The 20,496-nt window shown below is 40.0% G+C and overlaps 1 protein-coding gene across 9 annotated transcripts in view; it reads left to right on the top strand.

Annotated features, from left to right (window-relative positions):
- Nucleotides 1–1,683: 1,683 nt before the first annotated feature.
- TUT4 (terminal uridylyl transferase 4) overlaps nt 1,684–20,496 on the top strand; it is a 108,045-nt gene continuing 89,232 nt past the window's right edge. For all 9 annotated transcript variants that reach the window (XM_033113468.1, XM_033113467.1, XM_033113464.1 and 6 more), the window contains exon 1: nt 1,684–1,856. The gene's annotated coding sequence lies outside the window, so the exon portion shown is untranslated. The remainder of the gene's footprint in view (nt 1,857–20,496) is intronic.

The raw sequence follows: 20,496 nt of genomic DNA, 5'->3' as shown, positions 1-20,496 counted from the left end.
AAAGCCAGGCAGGGCTCTTTTGACTCGAAATCCACTATACTCGGGCCCTGTGACATCAGATAGGTATGGGTAAAATGCACTTATGCTCAGAACTCTAGTTTTCTCATTTGTAAATGCGCACAATAGTTCCGACTTCATGAGGTTGTGATGAAGATTAAATGGTGAAATAGGAGAAGTCCCCACTAAAACACCTAAAACTTAGTGGGCAATGCTTGGTCCCTTTTCACTAAGCTTCTGATTCACAAGGACATAAATGGATAAATGAAGTATGTAGTTCTGGGGTATAGTGGGAAGTAGATGGACTATGCGGAGTAACGTCCTACTGTAATCTCTTGCAGGTTCTAGTCTGAGTCATATTATACAAAAATTTATAAGGCAGTAAGTGTACTGTAAATACTTAAGATTTAGCCTGCCTGCAGCACATACATGTCATATCCTTTTCCTGGCTAGGATGTGTCAAATGCAAGGATTGGAGTTGTGTGAATTGTCCAACTTCGAGGTCAGAGATTGGTGGAATAATTTCCAAGACTGGGTGGGGGGGGGTTCTTAAAAAAAAACAAAACTAACCAAACCTAAGTTCCCTGACTTTAAAGGACTGTGTGGAGGAACCTGACACATTAAAAGCAAGGGGTGGGGGGGGGGAGGAGGCCTAAGGAGGGTAATTGATTCCAAACCCACGTGAAACTGAAGAAAATGATTTCTAAAATCATTTTTTGGGCAGATGCTCTTGAAATTTCTCTGCCGAGCTCCTTAACTCCTGAATTGGCTGCTTTCTAAAAAGAAAAGCATTTTAGCTTTGGTGGGCTGGTTGCAAATAGGCGAGGGTCGACCCCAGAGTCTTCCTCTAGTTTCCTGCTGGTGTTCAGAAGCCCGTGCTAACCGCCGAGGGTCCGCAGAGGATGGGGCTGGGCCCGGTCGTTGAGCCAGGCCAGAGGGTGCACGTCCAAGGCCGGGCTTTCTTCTACGGGGGAAGGCTTTCAGAGCGAGGCACGGAGGTGGCTTTCGGGCCCCTCGTCCCTCTTGGGGGCCTCGGCAGGGCGGCCTGCAGTCCAGGAACCAGAACTGAGTGGCGCGGTGATTCCCGCGAGGACGAACTCCAGACCTGCGGGCGTCCTCGCGCCGCTCCACAGTGGGGCCCGGGAGGGGAGCCCGACTTCCCGACCCGCCGCGCTCGGTGGTCCCGTTTCTCCTCTGGATCCAGTGCTGACTTCGACCCTCCCCCAACGTTAGAGTGCCCCGCCCCCTCCTCGCGGGTTAACTAGTGTCCTCCCGCTCCCACCCCTTCCTTCAGAGTAAGTGTGAATGCGTTGCCCTATTACCTCGATCCCCTCCCCATTGTTTCTCGCAGCCACTACGTGCCCCCGAACGTAGCCCCTCCCCCATTGGGGTTTACTCCCCTCGCCCTGGTTTAGCTGGTGCCCAGGGGCCCCCAGAACTAAGGGAGGGGCACCCCTAAACCCTTACCCCTGGGTCTCCCTCGCGTCGATCCCCTACCCCACCTCTGGGCAGAACTCCATTCAGGACTTCATCCCTCTCTCCCCTCCCCTTCTCCCCCAGCTCTCCGTCTCCTTTGACTCCCCCCCTTCAGCGGGTCCTCCTCTTTCTCTCCTTCCCCCTTCTCCCTCTGCCCTCCCCCTCCACTCCCCCTCCCTTCCCCTTCCCCCCCACAATGCAGTTCGCGGCGCGGCGGACATGGCGGTGGAGTCCTGAGCTTGTCGTCTCCCGGCCTCCAGCGGCGGTGACGGCGACGGCGACGGCGACGGCGGCGGCGGCGGCAGCAGCGGGAGGCGGAGGGGGAGCTGGAGCCATTGAGATGAGGAGGCGCCGCGCGCGCCTGTAGCTAGCAGGCCTCGCAGGTACTGAGGTTCCGGCGGCGGTGAAGCACTGGGCGCCGAGGGGGTGTGCTCGGGAAAGGCCGGGCGGTCCCCTGTTCGCCCTCAGGTGCCGCTCCTCGCAGGTGTTGAGGGCCCTGCCGGAGCGCGTCTCAGTCGCCCCGTTGGGGCCTAACACTTCTTTCTTTGCGGGAATGGGCTTCAGTGTCCCAGGGGAAGGCAGAGATAAAGGAGGTAGGGGCGGCGGCCTGGGCGGCCTGAGGAGGGCATTGGGGCGCTTTGGGGCCGAACTCCACTGAGAGGCTGAGGCTCTCGGTCCCGGGCCGAAACCTGTAGACTTGGGAGGAGGATTTTGAGTTAACGGAATTGGCGTGAGCTTTCTCTTGGGTCCAGTAAGATTCCCTGTCATGTATGTCTTTCTTTCACCTCTGCTTAGATAGAAACGTACATATATAACATAAATATACACATGCATGTAATAATACATCATAAATATTTTCTCTGGGCTCGCCCTTGTCGGGAGAAGGCAGAGGTGTCTGTGGATTTCGTTTCTTGTTCGCCCGCCTTCACCCCACCCTCCAGTCGAATGGTGGTAATGAATGCTTTTGACGTGGGAAACTCTGAGATTCGTATTTGTAAACAGACAACATTCGCCGAGTTGTTGCAACGCCTCCAACTATAGGTTTCAGGTCCTTTTGGTATCCGGATTGCAAAAGGAGGAGAAAAATAGACCTGAAAAAAAGCACATCATCGGGACTTTTAGTCGTACTTGAATGGAATGAATTACTGTTATTTTAACAACGTTGATTATTTTGTTTTCAGAAGATTATCAAATCTTTAATCAGATGAATTTTGTACTTTGCACGAGATTTTAGTTTCAGTATACCATGTTCCTTCATTTTGATGTATTTTTGATATAAAAATAGTTCTTTACACATTTGACGTTCTACTCCCTTTTGTAATCTTTTTAGCGTCCAGAAATGCAATTCGAATTGTGTATTGTTGGCATCCAGTAATTACCTGGAATGGATCAGATTACCTTTTGTTTCCAAAGATTACCCCCCACCCAAGACTTGTAGGAACGAAATACATGTGTAACACTTGGTGAAACAGAACATATCCTGTTTCTGTTTTTAAAGTAATGAGAACTATTAGCTAATAAAATTGGATAATCCCACTTGGAAATGATAATTTAGAGAGAATACCATACCAAGGTGGTGAATTGCGGGCTAGTTTTAAAAAAAAGTTGGCTTCTTTTGGTTAGTATCAGCAGGTTCTATATATGAGTAAACTATATGCTGAAATTTTCTTTAGGCACAGAACCCTTGTGTCTCCTTAGAAATTGCTGCACTACACTGCATCCTAGTACTAATTAGTCACAACTTGAAAAATTATGAAATATTGATTCATTTAGAAAGTTGTGCTTAAGATAACGAATTCACTAATGTTTACTCTGCTATAATGCTTTCATAAAAAAATTTAAAGAATGCTGAAAAACTATACTTTGGGGAAGATAACTTTATTTCATGCTTTAAAAATATATTTAATATAAACAAAAGAAAGTTGCTTTTAAAAAAGACCTTTTAGATAATTTTCCTGCAGTTTGCAACTTTTCATTTGATTAGAGTGGAAAATGAAAAAGTAAAGTTTCCTTGAAATAATACAGTAGCAGAAGTGAAAGTTTTTGACATTTAATATTTTAAGTCTAGCAAATATCTAAATACAAAAAGGAAATCAAAGTTTTTTATTGTCCTAGGTCAAGTAATCATGCACATAAGTTTAGTTCAGTTTTGTAAATCCTAATTCACACTTAGAATTACATTTATTTTTAGATAAGTTATCTAGAACAGTGTCTACATTATAATTTTAGACCTTTTAAAATCAAAGTTTATAATTATAAATATCTCTGATTAATAAAAAGCTGTTGAAAGAATTTTTATTCTCAGAGTAGATTTATTTTAGTAAAGTAAGTAATTAGAGAACTTTTTTTGACCTCAAGTTAACCTTGACATGCATAATAATTATGTTGTGTTCTTTATAGAATGTCAAGTCAGGATCTGTGGGTAGAGAAAGGTGTTTGAATTTATTTTGTGCAGAAAGTTTCTGGTTTCAGAAAAACAAGACTTACCTCTAAATGCAGATGCTATTAAATTTTGTTTATCCTTAAAAAAAAATCAGACCATTTTGATATAACAATTCAGTGAGATGTGTTACATTCTGAACTAAATGCTTGAATTCATGAAATCATGCTTTAAAAATTCAAATAAAGTCATTATGTTACAAATTCAATTAAAGTCAATTATATTTTTAGAAAGAGCAGTTCTAGAAAGACCTAAAACAGGCAAGGGAAAAGGACACTGTAGTTTAAAGCTGGATGTGTAGACTTTTTCTTAATTTTAGAGGAATTAGTATTGTTTACACTGAACTAAGTGAATTAGAATTGTTTACACTAAACTAAGTTTTAATTTTAGAATCCTAGATAATTGCGTAATTTGGAGAAATGTTTAAAAATCAGAATAATGTCTCCAAGTGTTTCTTACAAATCTATAAAGAAGAAAAGGTGTGTAAATGCAAGGACGAACCATTTTGATTTTCCCCCCTTAAATGAAAGATTTAATTTATGTGATATGTTACGGTTTTCAAATTGTTTTCTTATCAGCTCATTGGGTGTCCAAAATTGTCCTGTGAGTTAAAGGGGGAGAGAAAAGGGAATTAGTATGTATTTGAGTATCTGTTTTGTTCAAGGCATTGTGCTAGACAAGTTTCTGTGGGGTTCCCCCCCGCCAACTGGTTCAATGTAACAACCCTATGAAATCTGTTTTGTAGATGAGGGATCTCTCACTCAGCCTTTAAGTAATTTGCTCAAGATCTTAGAGTTAAAAAGATTCAAAGCATCTCTGTGCTCTTCCTATTATATAGGCCATGTTGCTTCTCACATGTATCAAGGATTCTGTTTAATTTTATAGGAGAAACTGCTTAAGGTTGCTTGTCCATTCATCATTTAATTATTTCATCGAACATTGGCATTTGTACTTTATGCTAGATACTGCTAGGTTTTAGAGATATAAAATTATTGAAGATAATCTTGCCCTATAGGGAACTCAGTCTATGTATATAATACAGATACATTACAATACACTAGATTGTGGGAGCTCAGAGGGAAAAAACTGACTTTTGAGGGATGAATAGGAGTTTGCTAGGTGGAGAAGGGAGATAATAGGTCATTCCAGAGCTAAGGAATAACATACAAAGATGATAAGTTGTTATGGGGCTTGGTGTATAGGGAAGAGTGAGAAATTCAGTGTGGCAGGAATTGAGGATTTATGGATAGAGTAGTAAGAGAAGTAGTTGGAAATAGCAGTCAGATTGTGAAGGTTATTGTGTATGTGAAGTTAAGGCATTTGGATTTTTATCTTGTTAAGCGAGATCACCAAGTGAGATAGTGGTTAAACTGTGATTAGAAGTATGTTTTCTGATTCCTAGTTTAGTATTTCTTTCTCTTTGGCTTCTTTACCCCAACAGATTTTACATGTTTTTAATCAATGGTACAGCCATCTTTTCCATGCAACTCTATTCTAGTTGTATTCCAGAATGGTTTTTTGAGAATCCTGTGAGCCAGATCTTATTGTCTAAGAATGTAGTCTCTTAGAAAAATCTTTTGAGATAAAGATACCTCTGGGAGAAATCACCTTGTTATGGTTACTCAGGAAATTTTTTCATTCCTTGGCTTGGGTTAATTGACTGCTTTCTAGTTTAATACTAGAAACCAATAGGATATGGCATTGGGGAGTGTGGGCTGGAAAGGAGGAGAAGCATTCATGCAAGTTCAGTGTTCATCAATAAAGATGAGCAAAGTCCTAATCTTTATACAAACCAGCTTGTACTTTTAAAAAGGAATATGTATGTTTGTAAGTTACAATAGTCTGGTAATTTTAAATGGGTATTTGAGTTACAGTGATAATATATAACTTACTTTATGAGAGGCTTCCAGTCAAGATAGTGCTGTATGTACATGCTGTGCATACCTTCTCACGACCATGTCAAAATTACAACTAAACTACAAAACAACCATCATTGAGAATCGCCTAAGATCTTGCTGAACTGAAGCCCTAAAACTAAGGACATGCAGAAGAAGCCATCTCAAGACTGGTAGAAGGGGCAGAGATGCAGAACAGGCTGGTCTTACATCCATGTGTGACCATTAAAAATTGCGAGGGACATTTCGGCTGCAGAGGTCTCCCTGAAGGAGTGAGGGGGCCCAGCCCTCCCTAACCCAGGGTTCCAGTGCTGAGGAGAGAAGTACTCATAATTTCTGGCTGTGAAAACCAGTGGAGTTTGTGACTGAGTAAGAGAGAGGGTGGCTGGAGTCCCAGGTGTCCTTTTAAAGGGACCACGAGCAGACTTACTGACAGAATCACTGGCTCTAAGCTCCAGTGCTGGGGTAGCACCTGGAGAGGTGGCAGGGACATGGAGGGGCGGGGGGGACTGAGTTGTCTGGCTTCAGGACGGGCTGAAGGGGTAGTTTTCTCCTGGATGGAGGAGCTGGCGGAGGACATTGTTTCTTTGATGAGCCCTCCCCCTTCCCAAGGTACAGACATAGGCTGCCATTGTATCTGAGTCTCCATTACTAACGCTGCTCATTTGCCGTGCCTTACTGATTCGAGACCCCACCCTGTCCAACTTTCAGGCATACCCAAGCTGTTTCCAGTGGCTTTCTCGTACAAATTGCCTGCCCCGGCTCATTCAGCAGACTTTCCTAGGGTCTCTCAAAGGTTTGTGGAACCTGGACAAGCAGCATCTGGCTTGAGCATGTCCTGTACCTCTGGCTGAGCAGCTCTAAGCCTGGCATTAGCAGCACCTGGCCTTGGTTCATGGCTTGGCCTCTCAAGGCAGTTCCAAGCAAGTCAGGGGCAATGGCCATCTGCTTTGTGGCTTCTTCCAGATAGTCCCTGGTGAAGCATGGGCTGTGACTAAACTTGACCTGCAGTGGGTTCCCTCCCAGATGGCCCTGGGGCTGGAGAGACCAGCGGCCAGCTTCGAAACAAGCTGGAGCGTCACCCTGCTGCCTTCAAGGATGACAAACCCAAGAGGCAGATCGGGCAGGTACCAAAGCCCTGATGAGGCAGATCCTACTATGTAGGGTCAGCCCCTGCGCCACAACTGCTCCGTTGTAGTCAAGGCCAGTCCTCACAGCCAGAGAGCCTGAGGGTCAATCCCTCCCATTGATGTGCAAATAGTAACCAAGACTCAACTATATGAAGAGGGCACACACAGCCCACACAAGGGACACACCTGGAGTGCATGTCTCAAGTGACCAGGAAGATTGCACCACTGAGTCCCACAGCACACCTACTACATAAGGCCAATCTACTAAGAATGGGAGACATGGCAGCCCTACCTAATACACAGAAACACAGGGAGACAGCCAAAATGGGGAGACAAAGAAACATGTCCCAAGTAAAAGAACAGAACAAAACTCCAGAAAAAGAATGAAACAAAATGGAGACAAGCAATCTACCAGACGCAGAGTTCAAAACACTGGTTATAAGAATGCTCAGTGATCTCAGGTAGAACTTCACGAAAGAGATAGGAAACATAAAAATGGAGATAGAAAACATAAAAATGAACCAGTCAGAAATAAAGAATACAATAATAGAAATAAAGAATACATTACAAGGAATCAACAGATTAGATGAAGCAGAGATTCAAATCAGTGATTTAGAAGATAGTAGCAGAAAACACCCAATCAAAACAGTGAAAAGAAAAAAGAATGCCCCCAAAATGAGGAGAGTTTAAGGGCCTCTGGGACAACCTCCAATGAACTAACATTTGCATCATAGGGATAGCAGAAGAAGGAGAGAGAGAGCAAGGAATTCAAAACCTATTTGAAGAAATAACAACAGAAACCTTTCCTAACCTGGGAAAGGAAAAAAATATACAAGCCCAGGAAGCACAGAGAATCCCAAACAAGATGAACCCAAAGAAGCCCACGCCAAGGCACTTCATAATTAAAATGCCAAAGATTAAAGACAAAGAGAGAATCTTAAAAGCAGCAAGAGAAAACAGTTACCTACAAGGGAGCTCCCATAAGACTTACCAGCTGATTTCTCAACAGAAACTTTGTAGGCCAGAAGGGATTGGCACAAAATATTCAACGTGATGAAAAGCAACGTGTATTTACCCAGCAAGGCTATCATTTAAAATTGAAGGACAGATAAAAAGCTTCCCAAAAAGAAATAGCTAAAGGAATTCATTACCACCAAACTGGTATATTTATTACAAGGAATCTTAGAGGGACTTTAAGATGAAAAAAAAAAAAGAAGAAGAATAGGTGTCAATAACTACATACCTATCAACAATCACTTTCAAAAGAAATGGATTTAATACTCCAATCAAAAGATAGGGGAGCCGAATGGGTAAGAAAATAAGACCCTTACCTTACATATGCTGCTTACAAGAGACTCACTTCAGATTGAAAGACATACACATACTGAAAGTAAAGGGATGGAAAAAGATATTTAATGAAAATGGAAACAAAAAAGCTGGGGTAGCAATATTTTTACCAGACAAAATAGACTTTAAAACAAAGACTATAATGAGACAAAGAAGGACCTAGTAATCCCACTTCTGGGTATTTATCTGAACCCAACATGCTACTTCGAGGGACTATGCTCATCTATATGTTTATGGTGGCATTATTTACATAAGCCAAGGTATGAAGGCAACCTGGGTGTCCCTGGATGGATGAATGGATAAAGAAGAGGTGGTACATGTACACGTATACAATGGAATATTACTAGCTGTAAAAAAGAATGAAATCTTGCCATCTGCGACAACATGGATGGACCTATAGTGTATTATGATGAGTGTAGTAAGTCAGACAGCGAAAGACAAATACTGTGTAATTTCACTTATAATTGGAATCTAAAGAACAAAATAAACCATTGAAACAGAAACAAACTCATAGATATAGAGAACATTTTGATGGTTGTCAGATGGGAGGTAGGTGAAAAGGTAGGTGAAAAGGTAGGTGAAAAGGGGAAGGGGTTAAGAAGTATACACATTGGTTGCTATACAGTAGTCATGGGGATGTAGGGTATAGCATAAGGAATATAGTCAATAATATTGTAATAACTATGTATGGTGTCAGATGGGTACTAGATCTATCGGGGTGATAGATGGAAGGGGGGCAGGGGCAGGATAAAAAAGGTGAAGGGATTAAGAAATACGAATTGGTAATTACAAAATAGTCATGGGGATGTAAAGTATAGGGAATGTAATCAATAATATGGTAATAACTATGTATAGTACCAGCTGGGTACTGGTCAGGGGGATCACTTCCTAAATTATATCAATGTCTAACCAGTATGCTGTACACCTGAAACGAATATAAAATAATATTGAATGTCAACTCTAGTTGAAAAATTAAAAAATGGGGGAATATAAAGAATTCAGAGTTCCAGATATAAAACAAATAAGTCTTGGGGAATATAATATACAGCATAGAAATGTAGTCAGTAATATTGTCATAGCATGGTACAGTGTCAGATGGTTGCTGGACTTACCATGGTGTCACTTCTTTAGCATAGGGAATATAATCAATAATGTGGTAATAACTGTATAGTGCTTGGTGGGTACTGTTGAATGACTATGATGTACACCTGAAACTAATATTGTAGATTAGCTATATTTTAATAAAAATATTAAGACAAAAAATAAACTCATGAAGTTTAGAATAAAAAGTTAACTTTTATTGTTAAATAATAAAACAATAAAAAATGTTAAAATTAATTCCAGATTTATATTTGTTTACCTGAATAAATTCAAGCCCAGCTACATAATTTTCAGGGCATGTGCAAAATGAAAATGCAGGGCCCCTTGTTCAAAAAGCAGGAAAAAAAGTGCCATTAATTTACTAAAATTTAAATCTAAAATATAAAGCTTACAGTTGCTAAAATACAAAGTTACTAAAATAAAGATTCTTCCGTTCTTCTGTGACCTTTCTCCTGACTTGTTTCTTTTTAATGCCATTCTAAATAACAATTAAAATTTTAAAATCATTAAGGGCAGTTGTCTACCCTAGACTCTGCCATCAGGAACTCCTCTGCCGATGTTTCTCTTCTTAAATAAACTTTCTACCTTCTAAAAACAAAAAAATAAAATCATTAAGCTTGAATTTCACTGTTCATTTTTATATTGTGCAATGTCAGTTTTAAATGTAAATATACAAGCATTTAACTGTATGTGGAATTGATGGTATTTCATAGCTTGTACATATATATTTCATTCTCAGCAGAACGGGAAACATTGCACAAAACTTACTCAACTGTTTTTTTTTCTCTTTATTTGCACATTTTACCAGCACTATCTTCCTTTGACTTTGGTAGGACTGAAAGGAAAAGGAACTGTGGCTTGATCTTTCTTTCCCTTTTCTTCTGTGTCATCACTTTTAGCCTAAGGGATTGGTTAACACAGGGAAGTAACATGAGTAAGAAAAGATATGATAGGTTCTTTGTCATTCATGTTTCTTAGAATACCATTGTCTTCTATGTTTGAAGCAAGTTATGATTCAAAGGGAAAATTTAGCTTCTTGGACTGTCAATAGCCTTGCTTACTAAGTTGTAGGCGACAAGCTTACCTTGAACTCATTTTGAATAATCTTGTTGAACTCCCATACACTGTGGATCCACTAGAATTCTGTGCTCATTGGGCATCGCCAAAGCTATATGAGAATGACGTGGAAGGAAATGGCAGATGTGCATTTTCATGTGTGTCTTCTGCTCACGTGCATGTTGCATTGTCCCAACAGATTTCATTCAAAACACAAATTCAAAGATAAATTATTAAGAATTTCAAGATGGTGACAGCAGAGGTTTAAAGCAAGAACAGGGTCTTTCTGAGCGTGGAGCCCTGTGCATATTACTATTACCTGTGTGTAACTGCACAGGTCACATGTCCATGAAATCAGTCCTGAACAAAAGGATCGGCGGAAAATAGTAATATGCATTGAGACAAAGAGACTGCCGTAGTTCACCTTGTACTAATGTGATAAGCATTGATACTAATTTATTTTGAAGCATTCTGAGGGTTGTGTTCCTTATTGTGAAGTTAGTGACTTGTTGAGGTAAATGAAATGGGAGCAAAGGTAATCAGTGCTAGTATTCTTTCTTTCCCTATTTTGCTAATAGTGGGACATAACAAAATTAAAGCAGTTTGGAATGCTGAGCCAATGCATGAAAGACAGCTGCCTTGGAGAGTCACCTGAATTCACAGAGGAATTTGCATGAGTTGATAAATCAACTTGTGATAAACATTGAGTTACTGGGTTGTTATTACAGCATAATGTGGCCCATTCTGAGTGATACAGTTTGTGAAATTCCAAAATGAGTGTGCTGTTAGAATCACAGCCTTGTAGGACCAGCACAATTACATATTATAATTTTTGCACTTAAGGGACGTAGTAGGTATCCCCAACAAACAAGTAAACCCACTCAAATTATTATAAATAAGTACCTAGGAACTGCTTAGTAATGGAAGAATTAAGAGCTCTCTAGTGTATCTTGCATCTTCATATGTAGAGCTAGTTCTTGATTATTTGTTTATAAGGAATAAGAGGAAAATGTGGCTTCAGTAATTTGGAAACCCAAATTAATCTCCACATCTCATTAGAAAAAAACAAAAAACAGTTGTCAGTCTCAGGCTGTTTTAACAAATTGCTTGTGAAAAAAGCATAACCTAAATAAACTTCCTTTGACCATTGCTGATGAAGTTTCTAATATGTAATCAAATGGCCAAAAAAGGTTTACCAAGTGAACAAAGAAAGAAAAGGCTTGAATAATCCTGAAAACCTAGATAATCAGGCTGTGGGTGATTATCTAGGTAATTTAGTTTAGAAATCCCATTTATTCACAAAATTGGCTTTGAGAAAAGGGAGCATAGTTCCACTTACCTTTGATCATAAAAATTCTGTCAACTGATTTACCCATATAAAAAGTTACATTAAAAAAAATCTTTGTTTTAAAGAGTGGTTAACATTTAAAATGAGGTCCATAATACTTTATATAAGCTTATTAATGCACATTTTTATTAAAATATTTTTGAGTTTAAATTTTTTTATTGTGGTAAAATACATATAACAAAATTTATGTTATATATATTAACCATTTTAACCATTTTTTAAGTGTACAACTCAGTGGCATTAGTACATTTACAATGTTGTGTAACCATCACCACAGTCTATCTACAGAACTTTTTTATCATCCCAAACAGAAACTTTGTACCTATTAAGCAGTAACTCTCCATTCCCCTCTCCCCCACAGCCCCTGATAAATTCTGTTCTACTTTCTGTCTCTTAATTTGCTTATACTAAATGTCTTTATAATTGTAGTCATACCATATTTGTTGTTTTGCGATTACTTATTTCATTTAGCACAGTGTCTTCATATTTTATCCATATTGTAGCATGTATCAGAATTTCCTTTTAATGGTTGAGTATGTGTATATCACACTTTATCTGTTGATAGACACTTGGGTTGCTTCTATCTTTTGGCTATTGTGAATAATACATGTGGGTGTACAAATATCTGTTCAAGTCTCTGCTTTCAATTCTTTTGGATATATGCCTAGGAGTGGAATTGCTGGATCATACGGTAATTCTATGTTTAACTTTTTGAGGAACTGCTGAACTGTTGTTTGCATTGGCTGCATCATTTTATTAAATTTCCACCATCAATTGCATGAGGATTTCAATTTCTCTACATCCCCACCAACACTTGTTATTTTCTGCTTTTTTGATAATCCTAGTGGGTATGAAGTATAATTGTAATTTTGATTTTGTATTTCCGTAATGACTAAAGTTGAGCATCTTTTCATGTACTTATTGACCATTTGTTTATCTTTGGAGAAATGTCTATTTAAGTCTTTTGTCCTTTGTTAAGTGGGTTGTCTCTCTTTTTGTTGTTGAGTTGTAGGAGTTCTTTATATATTCTGGATGTTAGACCCTTATCATATATATGATTTACAAATATTTTCTCCCATTCTGTTGGTCATATTTTCACTTTTTTGGAGTGTCCTTGATGAATAGAAGTTTTGATGAATAGAAGTTTTAATTTTTAAAAACAGATAAAATTGACATATATTATTATGCTAGTTTCAGGTGTATAGTGTAATGATTCGGTATTTGTATATATATTGCAAAATGGTCACAAGTCAACATCTATCACCACACATAGTTAGGAATTTTTTTTCTTACAGTGAGATTCACTCTCTTAGCAACTTTCAAATATATGACAGTGCAGTATTATTAAGTACAGTCACCGTTGCTGTACATTACATCCCCAGGACTTATTTAATAACTGGAAGTTTGTACTTTTGCCCACTTTCACCCATTTTGCCTCCCATCCTTCCCACTCCCCCATCTCTGGCAACCACCAATCTGTTCTGTGTATCTGTGAGTTCAGTTTTTGTTGGTTGGTTTTAGATTTCACGTAGGGAGATCATATAGTATTTGTCTTTCTCTGTCTGACTTATTTCACTGAGAATAATGCCCTCAGGATTTATTCATGTTGCGAACAGCAAGATTTCATTTTTTTTTAAATTGATATGGATAATATGCCTGTGTGTGTGTGTGTGTGTGTGTGTATCACGTTTTCTTTATACATTCATCCATCAGTGGACACTTGGGTTGCTTCCATGTCTAGACTGTTGTAAATAATGCTGCAGTGAACATGGTGCAGATATCTTTTCGAGTTAATATTACATTTCCTTCAGATAAATACCCAGAAGTGAAATTGCTGGATCATATGGTTGTTTTATTTTTAATTTTTTGAGGAACCTGTATGCTGTTTTTCAGTGTCAGTACTAATTTATATTCTCACCGACAGTGCAGAAGGATTTCCCCTTTCTCCACTTCCTTGACAATACTTATTTCTTGTCTTTTTGATAATAGTTATTCTAACAGGTGTCAGGTGATAATGTCATTGTGGTTTTGATTTGCATTTCCCTGATGATTAGTGATGTGGAGCACCCTTTCATTTACCTTTTGGCTATCTTGTATGTCTTTTTTGGAAAAATGTGTGTTGAGATTCTCTGCCCATTTTTTAATCTGATTTTTTTTTTCCTATTGAGGTGTATGAGTTCTTTGTATATTTTGGATGTATCCCCTTATCATATATAAGATTTGCAAATCTTTTATTCTGTAGGTTGCCTTTTCATTTTGTTGATGTTTCCTTTGCTGTGCAAAAGCCATTTAGTTTCATGTAGTCCCATTTGTTTATTTTTGCTTTTGTTGCCTTTGCTTTTTGTGTCAAATGCAAAAAATCATTGCCAAGATGGATGTTAAGGAAGAAATTTTAAATTTTGATAAAGTCAATGAAATCCAATTTATCTATTTTTTCTTTTGTTTTCTGAGCTTTTGATGTCGTACTTAAGAAACTGTTGCCAAACACAAAGTCATAAAGATTTACAGTTTTATGTAGTAGGTATATAGGTGTGTGTGTGTGTGTGTGTGTGTGTGTGTGTGTGTGTGTATTTTATAGTTCTTAAATTTAGGTCTTTGATCTTTGTTTTTATTTTTGTTTTTATCCTTCTGTTGTTTATTTCTGAAAATATAGGTGTATATATTCTTTTCTTTTTTATACGTAATTAACATAATACTTCCTATGTATATTATTTCACTTAGCAGTATATCTTCACTATCACTCTATAGCAAAATAGAGACTTCCTCATTCTATTTTATAACTGCATAGTAATTTATGGTTTTATGATAGTTTTTGCTACCAATTCCCTATTGGTGGTCATTGAGTTTTTCCATTCTTTTGCCTTTACAATTGCTTGGTAAAAAACACTACAATTAAACCTTGTCTTATTTGGTCCATTTTGAGTTAATTTTTGTTAACTAATGTAAAGTGGAGGTCCAGTTTCATTTTTTGAGCATGGATTTTTGAGCTAGTTTTCCCAGCACCATCTTGAAAAAACTGCACTCTTCCAGTTGAATACTCTTAACACTGTTGTCAAATCAATTGACCACGTATGTGAGGGTTTATTTCTGAGCTCTCTGTTCTATTCTGTTTATCTATATGTCTTTCCTTATGACAGTACCATACTGTTTTGATTACTCTAGCTTTGTAGTAAGTTTTAAAATTAGGAAGTGTAAGTCCTCCAACTTTTTTTTTTTCTTTTTCTAGATCATTTTGGCTATTCAAAGTTGCTTGAAATTCTGTATGAATTTTAGGATGATTTTTTTTTTTTAATTTCTGCAAAAAATGCCATTGGGATTTTGATAGTGAATGCATTGAATCTGTAGATAGATCACTTTGGGTAGTATTGGCATCTTAACAATATTGTGAACAATGTAAGTTATTGACAATAACTTAAGTGAAGGAAATAAGTGGATGAGTACACAGTAGGCTGCAGTTCATGAATTCTGCCCAGTCTCCAGTTGTTGGTGGCTCTGGCAAAGCTGCCTGAACAGTTCTTGGGATTCCTGAGCTTAGTAACAATACTCAAGGGGTGGAGTGATTAATCCTTTTAAGTGAATTATAAACACTGTGAAAGGCATGTCTTCCTACCTTTCACTCCCTTGGGGCTGTAGGTTACATGAGCTTAAAATACTTCCTGATTCCCAACCTTTACATTCTTTACAGTTTTCTTACATATAAGATCATGCCATCTGCAAATGGATGTTTATTTCTTCCTTTCCAATTTTGGATGCCTGTTATTTCTTTTATTTTCCTAATTGCTCTGGCTAGAACTTCCAGTATGATGTCAAATAGAAGTGGCAAAAGCATACATCCTTTTTTTATTTCTTATTTTTGGGGAAAAGTTTTTGATCCTTTTTTTCCCGCCTTTTTTCTGACCCCTCCCCCCCAACTCGGTTCAAAATGTTTCTCAGTTTAGTTGTATAAGACACAGCTCCCTGGCTCATGCTGGTATTAATGAGCCTTGTGCCCCCCCCCCCACCCCCCGGCTGGGGCAGTTGATCACCTGTCATAGGTTGGCTCCTCACAGCAGCTCACAGAAGCTCTTGCTGGCTGCCGGCTGCTCACGCTGGTTACTGGCCGCTCATGGCAGCACACAGCAGCCCACGCCAACTTCCGGCCTATCATGGCAGCCCAGCTCCAGGGAGAGCAGTTGTTCACAGTTTTAGCTGTAGAGGGCACAGCTCACTGGCCCAAGTGGGAATCGAACTGGCAACTTCGGTGTTAGCACGGCGCTCCAACCACCTGAGCCACCGGGCCAGCCCATTGATCTTTCAATAGGGAGTCTGATGTTAGCTGGGATTTTCTTTTTCTTTTCTTTCTCTTTCTCTTTTTTTTTTTTTTTTTTTGGTAGATGGCCTTTATCATGTTAAGGAATTTCGTTTCTATTACTAGTTTATTGAATGTTTTGATCATGAAAGGGTGCTGGATTTTGTCAAATGCCTTTTTTTTGCATCAGTTGAGATAATTATATTTTTCTTTTCATTCAGTTTATTAATGTGGTGGTATATCACATTGATTTATTTTCATATGTTGAGCTACCTTATATAGTCTGATGATAAATCTCACTTTGTTATGGTGTATAACCCTATTAATATGCTGTTGAATTTGTTTTGCTGGTATTTTGTTGATAATTTTTTGTATGTGTATTCATAGTATCAGAGTAATTCTGGCCTCATAGAATGAGTTAGGAAGTGTTCCCTCCTTTTTAGTTTTTTGGAAGAGTTTGAGAGGTATTGGTGTTAATTCTTTAAATAATTGAGTAGACTTCACCATTATAGCTTTCTGGTTCTGGGCTCTTTTTTGTTGTTGGGAGGTTTTTAGTACATTTTTAAATTTATTAAGACTTGTTTTGTGGCCTAACCTACCAAGTCGATAGACCTCCTGGAGAATTTTCCATGTGTACTTGAGAAAAATATGTATTCTGATGCTGGGATAATTTCATGTGGAGAAATGCAGCAATAAATAGAGTTGAAAACGGAAGGAACTCTACATTGATACATTGGCACATTGATACATTGGCACAAACAGAAAAAGAACACACTTTACTCATACCGTCTTGTGTATCTGAAAGCTGATTTTGTACACATTCCTTTGGAAACACCACTGTGAAAAGATTTTGTTAGCTCAGGTGAGAGAATGAGTATACATACGAGGTGTGATCAAAAGCTATGGTGAATATTTAAATGAAAAAAAGTTTATTACAGTAAAAGGCACATTGCCATTAATCCCCCCTCAAAATACTCCCTCTCACTTCAAACACACTTATCCCATCGTTCTTGCCACGTTCTGAAGCAGCTCTGGAAGTCCTCTTTCGTGAGTGTCTTTAGTTACACTGTTGTGGCTACCTCAATATCCTGAATTGGTTCAAAACGTTTACTTTTCATGGTCATTTTGACTTTGGGGAAGAGCCAGAAGTTGCATGGTGCCAGATCTGGTGAATAAGGTGGATGAGGACACACCATAATGTTTTTATTTGACAGAAATTTCCATACCAGAAGTGACGTGTAACACGGAGCCTTTCTGTTGTGATAAAAAAAAAAAAGTGCGGTGAATGCTTCTGATGAGTGCCATCCATTGGAAAGGCAGGGATCTTCAGTACGGGAAGCCACATGTCAAACCTTAGTAACAATGTGTGGCAAATTTCAACTTGTTTGGTGCAGTCAGTCGGGTGTGAGCTACAATTGAGAGAAGGTGTGTTTTAAAGTGTGCTGTAAATCGTCCTCCATCATGACAACACTGTGTCACACATCGCTTCTGATATATGGCAATTGCTATCAAATAAAATCATTACAGTGTGTTCTCATCCACCTTATTCATTGGATTTGGCACCGTAAGACTTCTGGTTCTTTCCCAAAGTCAATATGATTCAGGACATCGAGGCAGCCACGACAGCACAACTAAAGATACTCATGAAAGAGGACTTCCAGAACTGCCTCATAAAGTGGCAAGTATAATGGGATATAAGCTCAAGCAAGGAGGAGTATTTTGAGGGGGATAAAAGTGAATGTGTCTTTTACGGTAATGATGGGTTTTTTTTAAACATTCACTACATTGTTTGATCACAGCTTGTATAATCACAAATGTGTACAGGTCATGGCTTTATTTAAAAATTAGCAAAAAATACTGTAGAAACATTGATATGTAAATTTCTAAAATGCTGCATCTTAAATTTAGTTGGCAATCACCACTTTAGCTATAAGCATGAGTTTAACTTTCCATGTAGAAACCAGATAGTAACAATAAAAAACCTTTCTATTGTTTGAAAACACCAGTTTAACTAAAAGATTGTAGAAATGCATAGATCTGCAATAAAAGAATTGGCTTTAAAAGAGTACTCCCCTTTCACAGTATTCTTTTTATATGTGAGTTACTGGTTATGCTATAGGATTTAACTGTTAATAGCATTAAAAGACAGCTATTTAGGGAAGAGGCAGAAAAAGGAGTATACGTGAGACAGTATTTCTTTTTAGGTACAATGAGCATAATAGTGTTTTAGGCAGACAAAATAAAAATTAATCAAAGCTAGCTTGGCTCTCACTGAATAAAAACAGTGGGCTAAATATTGAGCTCCTCTCGGTGATTTCTAGCAAGACGGTGGAGTAGGTAAATGCTGTGTTTACCTCTTGTCATGACCACATCTGAATCACAACTGAACTATAGCACAATTATCATTGAGAATTGCCTGAAGTCTGGTTGAACTGAAGCCCTACAACTAAGGACATACAGAAGAAGCCACCGCCAGACTGTTAGGAAGGGCAGAGATGTGGAATGGGCTGATCTCACACCCATGTGTGACCATTAAAAATCGGGAGGGATGTTGGCTGTGGAGGTCCCTCCCACCGGAGGAGCAAGGGGTCCCAGCCCCACATCAGGCTTCCCAGGCCAGGGTTTCAGTGCTAGGGAGAGAGGTCCCCATAACTTCTGGTTGTGAAAAACAGCGGAGATTGTGGCTAGGTTAGATGGAGGGCAGTTACAGCCTCTTTAAGGTCTCACACATGGACTTACTTACTGATGGACTCACTGGCTCTGAGCTCCAGCGCTGGGGCAGCAGCTTGAAGAAAGGCACCAGGGACATATGGGAGGGAACTGAGCTGTCTGGCTCAAGGTAAGGGATGGAGGGGCAGCTTTCTCTTGGATTGAGGAGCTGGAGGAAGCCATTGTTTCTTTGTTGAGCCCTTCCCTCCCGGTGTGCAGACACAGGTAGCCATCATATCTGAGTCTTCATCAACCTGGTTAACACCATTTGTTCACCCTGCCCTGGTGATTTTTGAGACGTTGCCCCACCCAACTTTCAGGCACACCCAAGCTGCTTCCAGTGGCTTTTCCCTACAAATGACCTGCCTTGGCTTGTGCTCCAGCCTTTCCTAAAACCTCTCAAAGATTCACAAAATGCCTACAAGAGCATCTGTCTTTGGTGTGTCCTGTATCTCTGGCTGAGCAGCCCTAAGCCCAGCACTAGTGACAGCCAGCCTTGGTTCACGACTTGGCCTCTCGGCACCTGCAAGCACAGTGTGGGTGGCAGATATCTGTGGATTGCTTTGTGGCTCATGCCAGGTGGCCTTGGGCAGGGATTAGTCTGTGGCTGAACTTTGCCTGCAGCATGTTCAAATCTCACAGTCCAGGAGGCCCCAGAGCTGGCATGCCCAGTGGCCTGCTTTGGACTGAGCCAGCGCATCACCCGGCCACCTCCAAGTATGATATACCTAAAGGGCAGACTGGGCATGCACCAGAGCCTTGCTAAAGTGAATCCTGCTTTGTAGGGTTAGCCCTTGTAACACACAACTCCACTGTAGTCACGGCCAATCCTTACAACCAATGAGCCCAAGGGTCAATCCCTCCCATTGACATGCCCACCAGGGCTCAACTGCAACAGGAAGGCACACACAACCCACAAAAGAGACACACCTGGAGCACCCGGCTCTGGTGACCAGGGAGACTGTGCCACTGGGCCCCACAGGACAACTACTACATAAAGCCACTCTACTAAGATCGGGAGATATAGTAGCTCTATTTAATACCCTGTGTTTGTACACAGGGAGGCAGCCAAAATGGGGAGACAAAGAAACATGTCCCAAATGAAAGAACAGAATAAGCTTTAGGAAAAGAACTAAACAAAATGGAGACAAGCAATCTACCAGATGCAGAGTTCAAAATACTGGTGATAAGGATGCTTAACAATCTCAGAACTTCAGCAAAAAGATGGGAAGCATAAAAATGGAGATAGAAAACATAAAAATGAACCAGTCAGGGGCCGGCCCGGTGGCTCAGGCGGTTAGAGCTCCATGCTCCTAACTCCGAAGGCTGCCGGTTCGATTCCCACATGGGCCAGTAGGCTCTCAACCACAAGGTTGCCGGTTCAATTCCTCGAGTCCCGCAAGGGATGGTGGGCTCCGCCCCCTGCAACTAAGATTGAACACGGCACCTTGAGCTGAGCTGCCTCCCAATGGCTCAGTTGGTTGGAGCACGAGCTCTCAACCACAAGGTTGCCGCACGAGCTCTCAACCACAAGGTTGCCAGTTCGATCCCTCGACTCCCTCAAGGGATGGTGGGCTCCGCCCCCTGCAACAAAGATTGAACACGGCACCTTGAGCTGGGCTGCCTCCCAGATGCCTCAGTTGGTTGGAGCACAGGCTCTCAACCACAAGGTTGCCAGTTCGATTCCTCGACTCCCTCAAGGGATGGTG

Source organism: Rhinolophus ferrumequinum, chromosome 9, assembly GCF_004115265.2.
Source record: "Rhinolophus ferrumequinum isolate MPI-CBG mRhiFer1 chromosome 9, mRhiFer1_v1.p, whole genome shotgun sequence".
NCBI lineage: Eukaryota > Metazoa > Chordata > Mammalia > Chiroptera > Rhinolophidae > Rhinolophus > Rhinolophus ferrumequinum.
Note: the sequence above shows the minus strand (reverse complement) of the source record. Positions and strands in the feature narration are given on the sequence as shown.